The following is a 15,838-nucleotide window of genomic DNA, read 5'->3' as shown; positions in this document are numbered from 1 at the left end:
TAATATCACTCTGGCAATCTACTTTAAGGAAAGTGAAAAAACAACTTTGGGACCATTTCATGCAAAAATATGTTATTTTAAAGTTTAAGGACAAGAGAAGCAATCCAATATTAAATATAAGCAATGCATGTGTTAGCTAAGGCTCATAAAGTTATAGACTATTATTGAGCAATTGAAGACAATATTTTAGCTATAATTATATTTTCCAAAGTTTCATATGTTATTATAGATTATATATTTTTATTTTTTTTAATAAATCATTTTATTGGAGGCTTATACAGTTCTTATCACAATCCATTCATACATACATTGTACTAAGCACATTTATACATTCATTGCCCACATCATTTTCTTTTTTTTTTTAATTGTCTTTTTTTTAACAATTTATTAGGGGCTCATACAACTCTTATCACAGTTCATACATATACATACATCAATTGTATAAAGCACATCTGTACATTCTTTGCCCTAATAATTTTTTTCTCCTCTTTTCTTTTTTACATTTTATTAGGGACTCATACAACTCTTATCACAATCCATACATATACATACATCAATTGTATAAAGCACATCCATACATTCCCTGCACCAATCATTCTCAAAGCATTTGCTCTCCACTTAAGCCCTTTGCATCAGGTCCTTTTTTTTTCCCCTCCCTCCCCTCTGCCCCTCTCCCTCATGTGCCCTTGGTAATTTATACCTCGTTATTTTGTCATATCTTGCCCTATCCGGAGTCTCCCTCCCCCCCCCCCTTCTCTGTTGTCCCTCTCCCAGGGAAGAGGTCACATGTGGATCCTTGTAATCAGTTCCCCTTTCCAACCCACTCACCCTCCACTCTCCCAGCATCGCCCCTCACACCCTTGGTCCTGAACGTATCATCCACCCTGGATTCCCTGTGCCTCCAGCCCTCATATGTACCAGTGTACAGCCTCTGCCCTATCCAGCCCTGCAAGGTAGACTTCGGATCATGGTAGTTGGGGGGAGGAAGCATCCAGGATCTGGGGGAAAGCTGTGTTCTTCATCGGTACTACCTCGCACCCTCATTGACCCATCTCCTCTCCTAAACCCCTCTATGAGGGGATCTCCATTGGTCGACACTTGTGTCTTGGGTCTCCACTCTGCACTTCCCCCTTCATTTAATATGGTATATATATATACATACACACACATATATATACATACACACACATATATCTTTTTTTGCATGATGCCTTATACCTGGCATCATGCAAAGTTTCATATGTTATTATAGATTATATATTTTTAAATATGTAAATAAGAAATATAGGCATCTAGACTAAAGACATCAGAAGACAATTAAAACCTGTGAGAGTTATCATTACCTACCTATATTTTTACAATCTATCTTTATAATTATAAAACAAACCATAGCACTTTTCAGAACAGAAAAAATATTTTAAATTTATTTTACAGGATACATATCAAATGCAATTAATATTTTTATTTCAGTAGTGAAAATTTCTACATGTTCCTTTTTGTATATTTCTTTATATTGGTATTAGTGTTGGCTGTTTAGAGAAACAAAATCAGTGACACTCGATATGAACATGAAAGAGCTTTATAGCAAGTACTAATCTTATATGAAAAAGGCATTTCAACCCAGTCGAACTTGACACTAACCAAAACTCTCTCAGGCTCACATAAACTGCAGGCTGATGACACAGAAAGGTGAACTGTGATGCAGGAAATTTTCCTACAGGATTAATTTTCAAACATTTCCCAATGTAAAATTTCACTGAAGAATTCAAAGCATTCTTTTTTAAAAATCATTTTATTGGGGGTTTGTACAGGCCGTATTATAATCCATACATACATTCATTGTGTCAAGCACATGTGTACATTTGTTGCCATCATCATTTTCAAAACATTTCTTTCTACCTGACCCCTTGTCCCTCTCTCCCTCATTCTCCTTCTCTCCTTCATCCTTGTTAATTTTTGAGTTGTTCTTTTTTATGTCTTATACTGACCAATGTCTCCCTTCACCCACTTTTCTGTTGGCCATGCACCAGGGAGGGGGTTATATGTAGATCATGTGATCAGTTCCCTCTTTCTCCAACCACCTTCCCCTTATCCTCCCGGTATCATTACTCTCATTGTAGGTCCCAAGAGGTTTATCTGTCGTGAATTCCCTATGCTTCCAGCTCTTATCTGTACCAGTGTACATGCTCTGGTCTAGCCAGATTTGTGAGGTAGAATTGGGATCATGATAGTGGGGGGAGGGAGGAAGCATTAACAAACTAGAGGAAAGTTGTATGTTTCATCGGTGCTATACTGCACCCCGACTGGTTCGTCCCTTCCTTGTGACCCTTCTGTAAGGGGATGTCCAATTGTCTACAGATGGGCATTGGGTCTCCACTCTGCACTCCCCCTCATTCACAATGATATGATTTTTTTTCTGGGTCTTTGATGCCTGATACCTGATTCCATCGACACCTCGTGATCACACAGGCTGATGTGCTTCTTCCATGTGGGCTTTGTTGCTTCTGAGATAGATGGCCACTTGTTTGTCTTCAAGCCTTTAAGATCCCAGATGCTATATCTTTTGATAGCCAGGTACCATCAGCTTTCTTCACCACATTTGCTATGCACCCATTTTGTCTTCAGCGATCGTGTACGGAAGGTGAACCTCACAGAATGCCAGGTTATTAGAACAAAGTGTTCTTGCATTGAGGAAGTATTGAGTAGAGGCCCAATGGCCATCTGCTCCCTTGTTACTTAATATATGAATATATGTACAGAGATCTATTCCTCTATCGCTATATACAAATATATTTACATGTATACATGCCTATATTTAGACCTCTATAAAATGTCTTTTGCCTCCTAGTTCTTTCCTCTATTTCTACAGAGCATTCTTTAAAGACATCACTTTAGAAATAAAATTTTAAGTGTTATTTAAAAAAACACTTCATAACATCCTCTCAGACCCATAAATCCAAGCGTGTTAAAGAGCGATATAAATTAAGTGGGCAAAAGCAAAGACTTCTGGGACATATATGATGTTCTTTGCTCTTCTAGCGTGAAATGGACTCTTGCAAAGACTTGTTAAATACTTTATTTCAATGTAAATTATGAAGGAATGGATTTTGAATTCATCAAGTCATTACCCTCAGTGTCCACGTTGCGCAGTTGTACAAACAGCCACTTCCATCGACGCCAGCTCTGTCCCCTCAGATGCCTCTTTCTGAACACCGACAGTTCTGCTTCTGAATGACTGCTGCCTATCAGTCGTCCTGTTTCATGCTCATAAATGTGCACAGGTTAAATGTGCATGCAAGGATTTGGAGCTACCGAAATAAGACAAGTTAGACAAAAAATGCAGTAACGCATTATACCCTCGAATTCTCACTGCAGCTAATTGTGACTTCAGCATAGAAAAAAAATGTATAATATAGAAAAGGATAGGCTAATTGGGCTTTTCATTAGGCTGCTGGAGAGACTGGAGTTGTTTAGAACACAGAAAGTTGCTTTTGCAAATTAATCTGGTAAATTTGACTATTTTTTTCACAAATCAATGATTTTCCAACACATATTTGCTCACTCTTAATATTTGAATAAACAAACCAGCAAATATTTTAAAGTTCTAAATTTATCAAACTTTTAAATTCTGTTCTCCCCACAAAATCTGTTGACCAGATGGTCCTATGCCAAACTTGGATATGAAAGTTTAGGCACAAAATGTTTTGTAACTTAAGAAACTTTACAAAATCAGCCTTTCTTTATGTCCATTCATTTATTTGCACCCGCCTGTCAAAGAGGTTTTAAGATACACGAGTACGAGTACGTGCAGAAGGAAATAAAACACAACTGAGATAAATAGATGAGGACGTGGTGCAAAGGGAATGGAAAAGCGGAAACACAAGGGAGCCCAACGTGATATTATGTCTCATAGCACTCTATGCGTCTATCTTTTAGTTGTGTGATCACATTTGATCGTAAGTCTTTCAGGGGTGAATATAAAAAGTGACTACTGAGAAAATGCACAAAAGAACAATTCAGTCAGAAAAAAAAGTAAGAGTTATACGTGAATGGATATATTGGATTGTGTAAGATATGTCAAGAGAAAGAAAGGAAGAAAAACTATTCTAGGTAAAAATAAAGGTTTCTAGGGGGTAATGGGTGGGGGTGGGTTAAAGCAGAGCTTATATCAAGAAGTTCAAGAAGAAAGAAAATGTTTTTACACTGATTGTGGTAGCAACTGCATAATACTGCTTTATGTGATTGAATTATGGAATGTTATATCTATAAGAGCTCCCCATAAAATGATTTTTAAAAATAAGAATTGTTTAAGATTAATGTCACCCTTTCCATATTTAAAATTAAAAGAACTTGCTGCCATCGAGGCAATGCTGATGCATACTTAACCCCTGTGGATTTCTGAGATGGTAGCTGTTTACAGAAGTGAAAGCCCCAGTCTTCCACCAGCGGAGCTGCGGGTGGTTTCAAACTGCCAACCTTGCTGATCGCAGCCCACAGCTTTACCACCAGGACTTCCTTCCATATTCAAGGCAGAAAGAAATCATTATGTAAGTTTTCCCCCAAAGGCTGCTCTATTACACTAAACAAAGCAGTTGGTTTCTTAGAAGTCTTTCTTGCATCACAAGCCCATTATATCAGAGGGTACCCCCCCAAAAAGACAGAATTTTTTTCAAAGCTAAGTATTTAAATTTTTTTTACAGAACAACCTTATCCCCTTCAAAGTACTCTCTCCATTACACTTAATGCATTTGTCAACTCTGTGATTCCATTCTTGGAAACAATTTTCAAACTCATCTGTTTGGATGGCAGACAACATCTCCGTCGTTTTTTTCTTCACCTTTTCTTTGTTGCCAGATCACTGCCTCTCATGTCAGTCTTCACTAGCAGAAACAAAAAGAAGTTGTAATGGAGCAAGGTCAGGTGAGTAAGGTGCTTGGGGCAAGAGAAGCATGCTGGGTTTTTTGTTTGTTTGTTTGTTTGTGTGGAAAACCTACCACACTGAGCTAGCTACATGAGCTGGTGCATTGGTGTGGTGGCATAACCAGTCTCTGACACAAATCAGGCCTTTTTTGTCACACATTGTTATGCTGTCTTTTACCTCTAAATAGAAAGCTTGATGAACAGTTTGACCTGGTGGAACAAACTCCAAATGTACTACGTGTCAACATTTTCCTTCATTCGGGAACTTGATGAATGTCCAGAACAAGGTTTGTCATCAATTGTCCTTTCACCTTTTTTGGAATGAGAAAACCACTGTACACGAGGTTTTCCACAGCGCTGTCCTTGTAAGCTGTGTTCAGCATCACAACAGGCTCTCCGGCATTTGTCCAGAGCAGGAATCAAAATTTCACAACTGCATGCTGGTTTCTTAAATTGACCATCACATAAAAAACGAGGTTCGAGCAAAACTTCTTTTACGAAAAAGTTCGGTGTGACCAGAGAGAACCATGCGTGGCGACACCACAGTGACATGCGCTAACTCAGAATGAGTTGCTAGATGCTCGCCTAATGGGAAAAGGGCATACTACGGAGGCTTTGCCCTGTGGAGTTTTTTTCTGTTTGGGGGCATACTCCTTTGTAAGTAGGTGACAACAGTCAATAATTCAGTTCAGTAAAAAGAGTTAGATAGCAATGCTTAAGTTGGGGAGCGGTTTATAGGTCTGTAATTCAATTCTCTTTGGAGATTATTTTCTAGAAATAATGGTTTTATCCCAACCCTAAGAGAAAAGGGTGCTAATCCTTGACCAGTAGCTATTTTATGTTCCAAATAAGCTATCCAGCCACAGACAGCATGAGTCGCTGAGCTGGAGTATACCTGCCTGTCACTGATTGGGATGGCAGACACTTACTAGGATCTACACCTAAAGGGGAGGCCACAGTGCCTCTGCTCAGAAATGAGAGAATATTCACAAGGAAGGACGCACGCTCTCTGAGGAACCCAGTATGGTATTGTCATAGTGAGGGCTGTGCCCAGTGGTGGGATTCAAATAATTTAACAGCCAGTTCCCTGCCCTAATGACTCCTTTAATTATTAAAAAATAACTGCTAATTCTTAAATAAGAACAATATGAGGTACACAAACGAGATAATGTTATTAAAAGATTTTTAAATATTAATGAAAAATATTAAATAATACCAGGCAAAAATAATAAAACTGTTATTAAAATATTACCATATTGCTTCTTTTTATTATTATTAATAATTTTATTGGGGCCTCTTACAAACCTTATAACAGTCCATAATTCAATTGTATTAAGCACACTTGTACATATGTTGCCATCAACATTTCCAAAATATATTCTTTCTACTTGGGCTCTTGGTATCAGCTCTTCCTTTGTCCCCTCCCTCCCCACTCTTCCACCATCATAAATCCTTGATCAATTATGTATTATTGTTATTTCGTGTCTTACACTGTCCGTTGTCTCCCTTCACCCACATTTCTGTTGTCCCTTCCCCTGTGGGGTAGGCTATATATCCAACCTTGTAATTTATTCTCCCTCTCTCCCCCTTCCCTATATTGCTTCTTGATTGGCATCTTTATTTGCAATACTCTTTGCTTTTATCTGAGCATTATCACCTGTGTGATTTACTCTTAAGCATCTTTTCAATGTAACCATCTTTTCAATAGGATCTCATTCATTTAAGGCAGACTAGTTAGACAAGAATCATTGTGTTTGATATATTAGAAACAGGCAACTTTTCTTCCCTGAACGTATTTTAGAAACCTCTTTCCACTTCTGCTGAACTTATAGCAACTGTTCTGACAATATTTTTAGCTTTTTGAACACCTTCAGAAACTCTATAACTCACTCATAACACCTCATGGGGACTTGGAGTAAATACAAAGCTGACAACGCATCGCCCTCTCCTTGTTTGGCCCTTTTTATCTTTACATTATATGTTTGTATACTGAAGTAAAAAACACAAGGGAATAAAATTATAGTATTTCATAAAAAGCATAGAGTTTTATGAAATGAATAAACAAACATTATAACCATAGTTCCCTCTAATTTTTTAACCTATCGATGAAATGAACATTATTGTGTGTACTTAGACTATACTGTTGTGCAGATGAACATTAAAGAAGAGTAAATTAGTGCTGTCCCGTCAGCATAGGACTGCTAATCACAAGGTTAGCAGTTCAAAACCACCAGCCACTTCATGGGAGAATGATGATGTTGTCTGCTTCTGTAAAGACTTTCAGTCACAGGAAAACTATATAGGGTCACTATGAGTTGGAACTGATTCAATGGCAGTGGTTTTTTAATGAGTCTTTGGGCAGCAGTGGGTTTGAAGAAAAACTTTGGAAGTTGTTATTTCAAACCTAAAAAAGAGTTATGAAAGGTCACAAATACAAAGTGGTCTTTCGTGTTCAATGAACTACTAAGAATTTTATATAAATTTTCACTTCTTTAGTTGTACTTAATAGAAATAAAATAATCATATTATTTTTTAAATAGGATAAAGGATTTAAATTTGTGATTTCCACATGGGGCAGCTGCCAAACTGTCTAGCTCAGAGAGGACTCTGACTATGAGGGCCCATTTAAACAACTGGTTAGCTGAATTCAAGAAACAATTAGGCATCAGTTCTGCCAAAGCGGTGCGAGCCAACTGAATCCTCCCATTGCATATAACTTACAGGTAAGAAAGCATAATGCTCTCTCCACGCTCAGATGCTACTGGAAGGAAGGATCTCGGCTAAAGAAAATGGAAACACGTTTATTGACACAGGGAAACATCGAGTGGTCCTGACCAGATGCAGATAGGGTTAAATACAGCCAGAAACGGCTTTTCCTGGTTCTGATATGTACACACTGTAGTAACTGTGATCTACTATTGTCTGGTTAAATAACATCAGTCCCTTCACAGTGTGGTTTAGACACAGTTAATCCACCATGATATATTAAAATAGTATATATGAGTAGTTACATAAAGAAAAATCTCTATTACTACCTATTTAGTACACAAGTCACTGTATCATCCTGCAACAAGACCAATCATGTCCATTACTTCACAACTCATTGATAATTAATGACAGCACATCAATTCACAAACTCGCACATGGACAGGAAAACCTACAAATTTGTTGCTTCTTTACGTTCCAGAGATAAATGTATGTTCCATTTCACAAAAGTTGATACTTGAAAGTGGGGAGACTAGCAAATATGAATGCAAAAAGTAAAATGCTAATACTGAAATGCGCATTCTAAGTGGATATAAATGGAGTTACAGGAAAGCTGGCCTGGTGTGGGGATATCCATGCTGTCACAGTCTGCGGGGCTCCACCATGTTACCGTCATGGACGTGAATGTCCGGATAGGAACAGGAAGAGTAATGGCGAGGAAAAAGGTGAAGCTATTCCAAGGAAAGACTGGGGGAAACTCACATTAAAGGAGCTTTTCATTCGTTTGCTTTTGTTTTAAAATCAAGAATCTTTATTCAGAGATGAAAAATGTACCACACGGCATTACTGCGAAAGGTGATGGGTACAAAGCTGAAGCTGGTGAAAAGGCAATAAAAAATGGTTTGAACTCCCTGTCGGAGAGCTCCTGTACTGCCTGCCGGGCGTCGCCGGCTGTATCTGTAGTCGAAGCAGAGCTCCTCCCGGTCGGCGTGGCCTGCTTGGCCAAGATGCCAATCCTGTGGTCCCCGTTCATCACGTTCTCATAGCGCAGTGGTTCTCAGCCGGTGGGTCGCGACCCCTTGGGGATCGAACGACCTTTTCACAGGGGTCGCCCGATTCAGAACAATAGCAAAATGACCGCTTTGAAGTAACAACGAAAATAATTTTATGGTTGAGGAACTGTATTGAAGGGTCGGGCATCAGGAAGGTTAAGAGCCTTCCTAATGCCATGGCAGCTTGGATTTACTGAGGACTGGAGGAATGGATTTCCGTTCCCTTGCATGTTGCATCCACCATGAAATCGCTACTGAGGTTGAAGAGGAAGCTGCACGTGTACGTGTCGGGCACTTTCCCTCTCCTGTCGGCCTCATCGTGGGAAGCCATCTCTCCACAGTACTCAGATGACGATGCCCCAGCCGGACACCTCTGCGGGAGTCAGTAATAAAAGCTGCTTGGAGCCACGCTGGATGCGGCAGTTCTGGCAGGGCACGTTCCTCCTGTGCCCAGGGTTGGCGGCCCGCAGGACAGGCGCAGGTTGGGGTCGTGCTGGCACAGAGCCAGGTAGCGATGCCCTGTATGGTGTTGCCCTGTGCTTTGCTGCAGCAGCCCGGGAAGCGGTTCTGGCGCTCAAAGCGGCACTGGCAGAGCTTCTCCAAGAAAGTCTGGACTATCACAGGGGCATGCGCTGGCACAGGCTGCCAGGGTCGGGTTAGTTTTACACGTGCCTCCTCGAGAGGCCTTCCTACTTGATTGAGCTGCATCTTTCCGCAGTGAACCGCCCCAAACTGATGTTTCCTCTTAGCCAAGATAGATAACCCTTTGGGAACAGTAACAGGAGTAATGGTTCCCTGAGGATATGGGAAGCCGGGAGGGGGAGTGGGGAAGGAGAGCTGATAGCACTGGTGAGTGTATAACTCCACTGAAGGGAAGCCCAACAACAGAATTGTATGTGAACAGATATATTGGATGGTGTAAGATAAGGCAATAAATAAATAATAAGAGTTCCTAGGTGGGGGAGGGAAGGGACAAAGGGGAGCTGATATCAAGGAGTTCAAGAAGAAAGAAAATGTTTAGAAATTGACTGTGGTAGCTATTGTACAATACTGTTAGATGTGATCAAATTATGGAATACTATGATATCTGTAAGAGCTCCCAATAAAATGATTTTAAATTTTTTTAAAGAAAAAATTCTGTGAACTGGAGGCTTTTTAAAATGATGAGCTAAAAAACAAAAAATCAGCCATTATTCCTCTAGTTCCTGAATACTTCCTGCCCCCCACTACCATGACTTGGTTCTACCTCACATATCTGGCTAGACTGGAGAACACACATTGGTATAAACAAGAGCTCAAGACACATGGAATTCAGGACAGATAAAACCCTCAGGAACAGTAGTGTGAGTAGCGATATCATGAGCATAGGGGGTGGATGGTTGTGGTTAGGGAGGGGGAAGGGTGAGTAAAAGGGAACCCATCACAAGATTGGATATACATAGCCTCCCCACCCTGCAAAGGGGATGAATAACACAAATGTGGGTGAAGGAAGACAAAGGACAGTGTAAGATATGAAATAATATTAACAATATAAAATTGAACAAGGATACAGGAGGGTGGGAGAGGAAGGGGGAAAAAGCAGCACTCATATCAAGGGCTGAAGCAGAAAATGTCTTGGAAATTATGATGGTAACATATGAACAAATATGCTTGATACAATTGTAGGAGCCCAGAATAAAATAATGGAAAATTAAACATATAAAAACAAACAAACAAAAATGTTGGAAAAACAAAAACCAAATTTTAATTGTTTTATTTATTTAATCTTAATAAGATACAAATAATCAGGAAAAAGATATGAGGGAGACTGACAATCAACCTCGTCGCGATGGCATTGGGAGGGCCTGGAACTGGAAGCCTGGTCCTTCCAGTGCCGGCTTGCCAATGTGCTTTCCATAGCTGGGGCCCCAGGAGCAGAATGTGTTCAGTTCTTTACTGGTTTCTTTAGTGGGTATGGCACTGAATGCTGGATAGACCTGCATGCCACAGCACAGCTTGATAATTCTGCACTATTTTGAAATTGTACAGTGATCGGGACCAAGAAGTGATCAGGACCAAGAGACTCCTCAGGGGAGCAGGGCATCACCTTCCGAAGCTGGAAGGGACTTCATCAGTTGTCAGGCACAAGTCTTCAACATGTCAACAAGAGCAGCCTTTTGAATACAAAAGCTGAACTTCATGAGTAGAATAACAAACTAATCCTGACTCATGCTTGGTGTTCTTTAATTTCAATGTTTCAAGAAGCTTTTGGGTAGTAATGTTTGTCTATTTTAACATTGTAGTCGTTTGAACTTTGCTATCATTATTTTCTTAACTTTTGTGACTGTTTCAATATTACCCTCAGAAAGCTTGTCTAAATGTAACTGACTACATTTTAATTGCCTTCTATTTTTTAAATCCAAAGTCATTACTTGGCTTGATGACTCTCGCTATTGTGTGGCCTATACATCAGCCTGAGTGTATTTCTACACTTGATGGAACAATAGTTTTGTCAGAAACCATACAAGGTATGTGGCAGGCGAGAGAGGAAGTAGGATAATTTGTTGTGCACTACTTACAAAAGACTTTCTGTAAGTCTGAACTCAGGAGTACAGTGTTAGCTATCTAGACTCCACTCTATTTAACAGCTTTTGCTTTAAATTGATGAAAGCTTTTCTTAACAATGAAAAACCAGATTCTGTGAATGTTAAAATAAAGCAACATTTCACCTAAAGAAAAATTTATTAAAAAAGTGACTCACAAGACTACTTCAAAAATTAAAAATTAAGACAACTGTTTCTGAAGAAATGTGTCTTTAAAGCTTGCATAATCTGGATTTGCCATTATCCAATCAGACGTTTGGAAATCTATTTCCATGAAATAATTACAGATGTGTGACAAAGTTTATATGTTAAAAAATGCTCATTTTTCTGGTATTTATAACAAAATAAAATGAGCAACTGAAATATTTAATAAGATAGAAATAATAAGTGGTTAAATTTCATGCAATGCAATATTAATTTGTAAGAATTCATAAGCATTCCCAATTAAATTTTAAGAAATCTATATGCTTGTTTATTAAGATGAACAAAAATGTGGTCTCTGTATTTCCTGTGAAATAACATTTTAAGTGGATGGAAGAATCTAATGAAATTTACTTAAAATAAAAGTCCAATGTCAGATGAGTTTTCTCAAATTATATGTGATCATGAACTAGTTTTAGTGTTGCTGTACCCTCCACTGAATTTAATGGCATGCCAATACTTCACGAGTAAACATACAATAAAAAAGAGTAGCCGAAAGTGAAACAGAACAGCACATGCAAGTGCTGATTTTTACTGTTAGTTTTAATAGACAAAAATTACTTTATTAAATGGTTATACAAGCTTCTAAACACTTGTTCCCAATTTCTGTACTTAGCTCATCTCGGACTGATAAAAAACAATTTGTGAGTCAAAAAATTGTGGAACACTCATCAAATAACTTTGCAATTAACCTTCATTATATTTCATTCTAAAGAGGCTGGTCATGTTAACTGCCAAGCTTTGACTTGCTAAGTGCTAAGCAAAATATTGTTAAAGTAACTGATATGACATCCAGAGCTTAATGTGTCCAGGTATGATACTAACTCCTTATATCCATCATTTTAATTCAGCCTCAAAGAACCATATAAAATGAAAACCAAATTTGTTGCCATCAATTTACTTTTGATGCATGGATGGATGTATGGATTGTGATAAGAGTTGTACGAGCCCCCAATAAAATGTGCTTTTTTTGTGTGAAAAGAAAAACTTGTGAGATAGTTAAGGTTTGTGGTGCTAACCTGGCCTATAAACACATGTGGGGTTAATTGAAGGGTGGAAAGATAAATGGCTCGGTGAATCTCGCCTTTCTAGTTCTTAGGTCTCTTGATTTGTGATGGTCCGACCAGGGTGCAGCTGCCTTAGCCAGTTGTCTGCTTCAGCTGGCAAGGCTCACTTCCTGCAAGACATCCCTGAGGAGAAGCCATATGGACTTACCCCAATTCAGCCCTGGGTGCTAGAGCACCCGTGTGGAAAGCCCTGCCAGTGCTGAGATGCTTACATGTTCACTTTCCTCCTGCAGTCGGTGTCATTGTGTGTGTTTTGTGAGATGGAGGAGGACTTTGTGGATTGGTGTCGGGCATATAGGTTAATGTTGGATTTGTGGGCTTTGGCAGCACTGGGTTGGGATGTTTTCTTGATGTGCACTTAACCTTTATTATATAAGACTCTCTCTTATACTTAAGAGTTTCTGTGGATGTGTTTCTCTAAAGTACCCAGACTGACACAACTTGGGACACTTTACTCCTCAAAATGCAGAGCCTGGTGCTGCAGTGCTTAAAGCACTTGGCTAATACCTAAGGAGTCGGTGGTTTAAACTCACCTGATGTGCCGTCTGTTTCTTGGGAACTCCATGGCACATCTTTACTGTTTCCTGTAGTGTAACTCTGAGCCAGAATAAGCTCAGTGACAGCAATTTGGTTATTGTTTCTGTTGACTCCCCCAAATACTGAATGTAATTGGATGCCTGGGGAAAGGGAGAAATGGCTGGGGTCTAGTTCATCATTCTAGTTGTCACTGCCATTCCTCGTCAATTGAGGCATAAGTATCCAAAGTTAAGAACCTCGGGGAAACGTGATATTAGTCATATATCTCAGCTCATGACACACATGGATCTTGTTTTGTTTTAATTTTTATGCCCCTTTGTTTTATTTAAATTGTTTTGCCCCTTTGCTCTAATATCCTACTCCTTTTCTTCTCAGTGCATGGTAGGTGCCAGCATGTGAGGCAAAACTCTTGGAGAACTTATGCATGATGGAGCCGAACATTACCCCGCCCTGTGCCATCTTCATGCTCTGGGTGTAAGTTCTGTACTGTGGTATTTTCTAGCACAATATTGGACAATGTTATGTAGTGATCTATAAAGTTTTCATTGCCTAATTATTTGAAATAGATCAACAGGTTTTTCTTCCTAGTGTTTCTTAGTCTCAAAGTTCTGCTGAAATTTGCCCACCATGGATAACTTTGCTGGTACTTGAAATACAAGTGCCATAACCACCAATACCATAGCAATACACAAGGCAGTACAATATTTTTAAAATGGGAAACACAACCAAAAAAAGGCAACCATTTTAAAATGTATTTATATGCTCTTGAAAATATACTCATACTTTTATTTTTTCTCTTATAATACCATGTCTTTAACACTGAACTCCCCTGTCCCAGGGGTCTCCAAGTGATACAAGTGGCGTTCTGGAAAAATCTGAGGTTCAAGTCTACCCAAAGATACCTCAAAAGAAAGTTCTGTTGATCTACTTCTGAAAAATAAGCCATACCAAATGAACTATAGCCCGACTCTGACCCACATCAAGTCTCCATTCGTCAGAATCAACTAGACAGCAACTGACTTATCCGGTCACCTGAGCATTAGGTTCATTACTTCTAACTCAGTATAATTTAGTCATCCCATTTGCATCTTAATTTCAAGTCCCCTTGAAGCCCTGGATTAAAAAATAATGATAACCTTTCCTCCTAAAATAAGCCAGCATTGCAAAAAGAAAACATTTTCCATGCATGTAAAATTAAATAAGCAAAACTGCCCAGTGGTTTTAGCTTAACTTTATGACATGTTCGAATGAATAATAAAAGTTGTTTTACTACTTAGTTATGGTGAGTTAAATGAATCTACATGTGGTTTAATGGGTTTGACCTCAGGATAACAAACTATTATTTTTCTATATGCACAGTTCTAGGAGTATTAAATGTATAAATTGGTGGGTGTGAATAACCTTTCTTTAGAGTTATTTGAAAATTTACACATTCAATTTACAGCACAAATGAAACTCTAGATATTCTTTGGATGATAGGCACACAAGATAAAACAATCACATGCTTAAATTCACTAATTTCTGATAATTAGGCCTCAAAGGAAGAAAAAATCTTTAGTGGATGGTTTAGGTCACTAGGTATAGATTCACTGTAGCAAAACCCATTAAATGTGTCTAAATATTTAACAAACATGATCTAAAGAAGTCTAATATAATTTATGTTCAGACGATTAGTGTCCAACATTTTATAATGAATCAATAACAATACCTTAAATGAGTGATGAAAAAGACATTTCATTTTGTATTACAAAAGACTCAACTACTAAATGCCATACAGTAATTGATTGTGGGTAAATGTAGCACAAATGAATGGCTATAGATATTGACTTTTATATTAATTACAGAAGAGATTTAATTCTGTCTCTCTTACTGTGACTTTGAAAATTGTAGTGTTGGTGTCATGGAAATGTACATTATTTCACAAATCATTTCATTAAATATGAAACAAAAAATAGCAGAAAGTATGGTTAAAGACTAGATCCTTATGAGAATATAATATACCTATATTAATCTTTGTACCCTAAATACCTAGTGCTACTCGGGGCCCATGGGGTATACCCCCAAATATTTGATGACTGATGATTAAACAGATACTTTGCAACAATTATTCATATAAGAGGCCTTCAAAATTTTTGTGGAAAAATTTCATTATCACTTCATCCCACTATACCATGAACTTTTTGAAGTCTCCTCAATTGTCCATGGTTTTTTTGTTTTGTTTTTGGTGTTTTGCTTTTCTTTTAAAATGTTTATGAAAACAATTAAACAATGAGCATAACTTGGAAAAGGAGAAGTATACCCTGCATGAAAGCATAATTTATAATGATAGAGATAATATAAACCAAATTGCAGTCAAAACACATCTTAGGAAGCAAAAAAAGGAATTTATCACACATGTGGAGAGGGCTCTTGGTAAATGTCTTAAGATTACTTGAAATCTAATAGTAAAAGTAGTGCTGACACAGATATTCAGACTGCAAAGTATGTGTTAACCTACTATGAGTAAAGCGTTAGAAATGAGTACATAGTGCTAATAGTTATATGAAAATTATAGCACAGACCAAAAATTTTAAGTTACTGTTTTACTTAGATCAATTGGATATCTATTGTAACCTTATTTTTTTATTTTTCAGATAAGAAATTTCTTAAAGGAACACTAAAACCAGTTGAATATAATATACTGAGAAGATTGGAATAAAGATAAATTATTATTATACTCATGAAGAAAAAATTTCTGGAACAAGTTATATTTCATTCTACATTGAGAGTTTTG

Source organism: Tenrec ecaudatus, chromosome 13 (assembly GCF_050624435.1).
Source record: "Tenrec ecaudatus isolate mTenEca1 chromosome 13, mTenEca1.hap1, whole genome shotgun sequence".
NCBI lineage: Eukaryota > Metazoa > Chordata > Mammalia > Afrosoricida > Tenrecidae > Tenrec > Tenrec ecaudatus.
The sequence above is the reverse complement of the archived record's forward strand: the minus strand, read 5'-3'. Positions refer to the sequence as shown.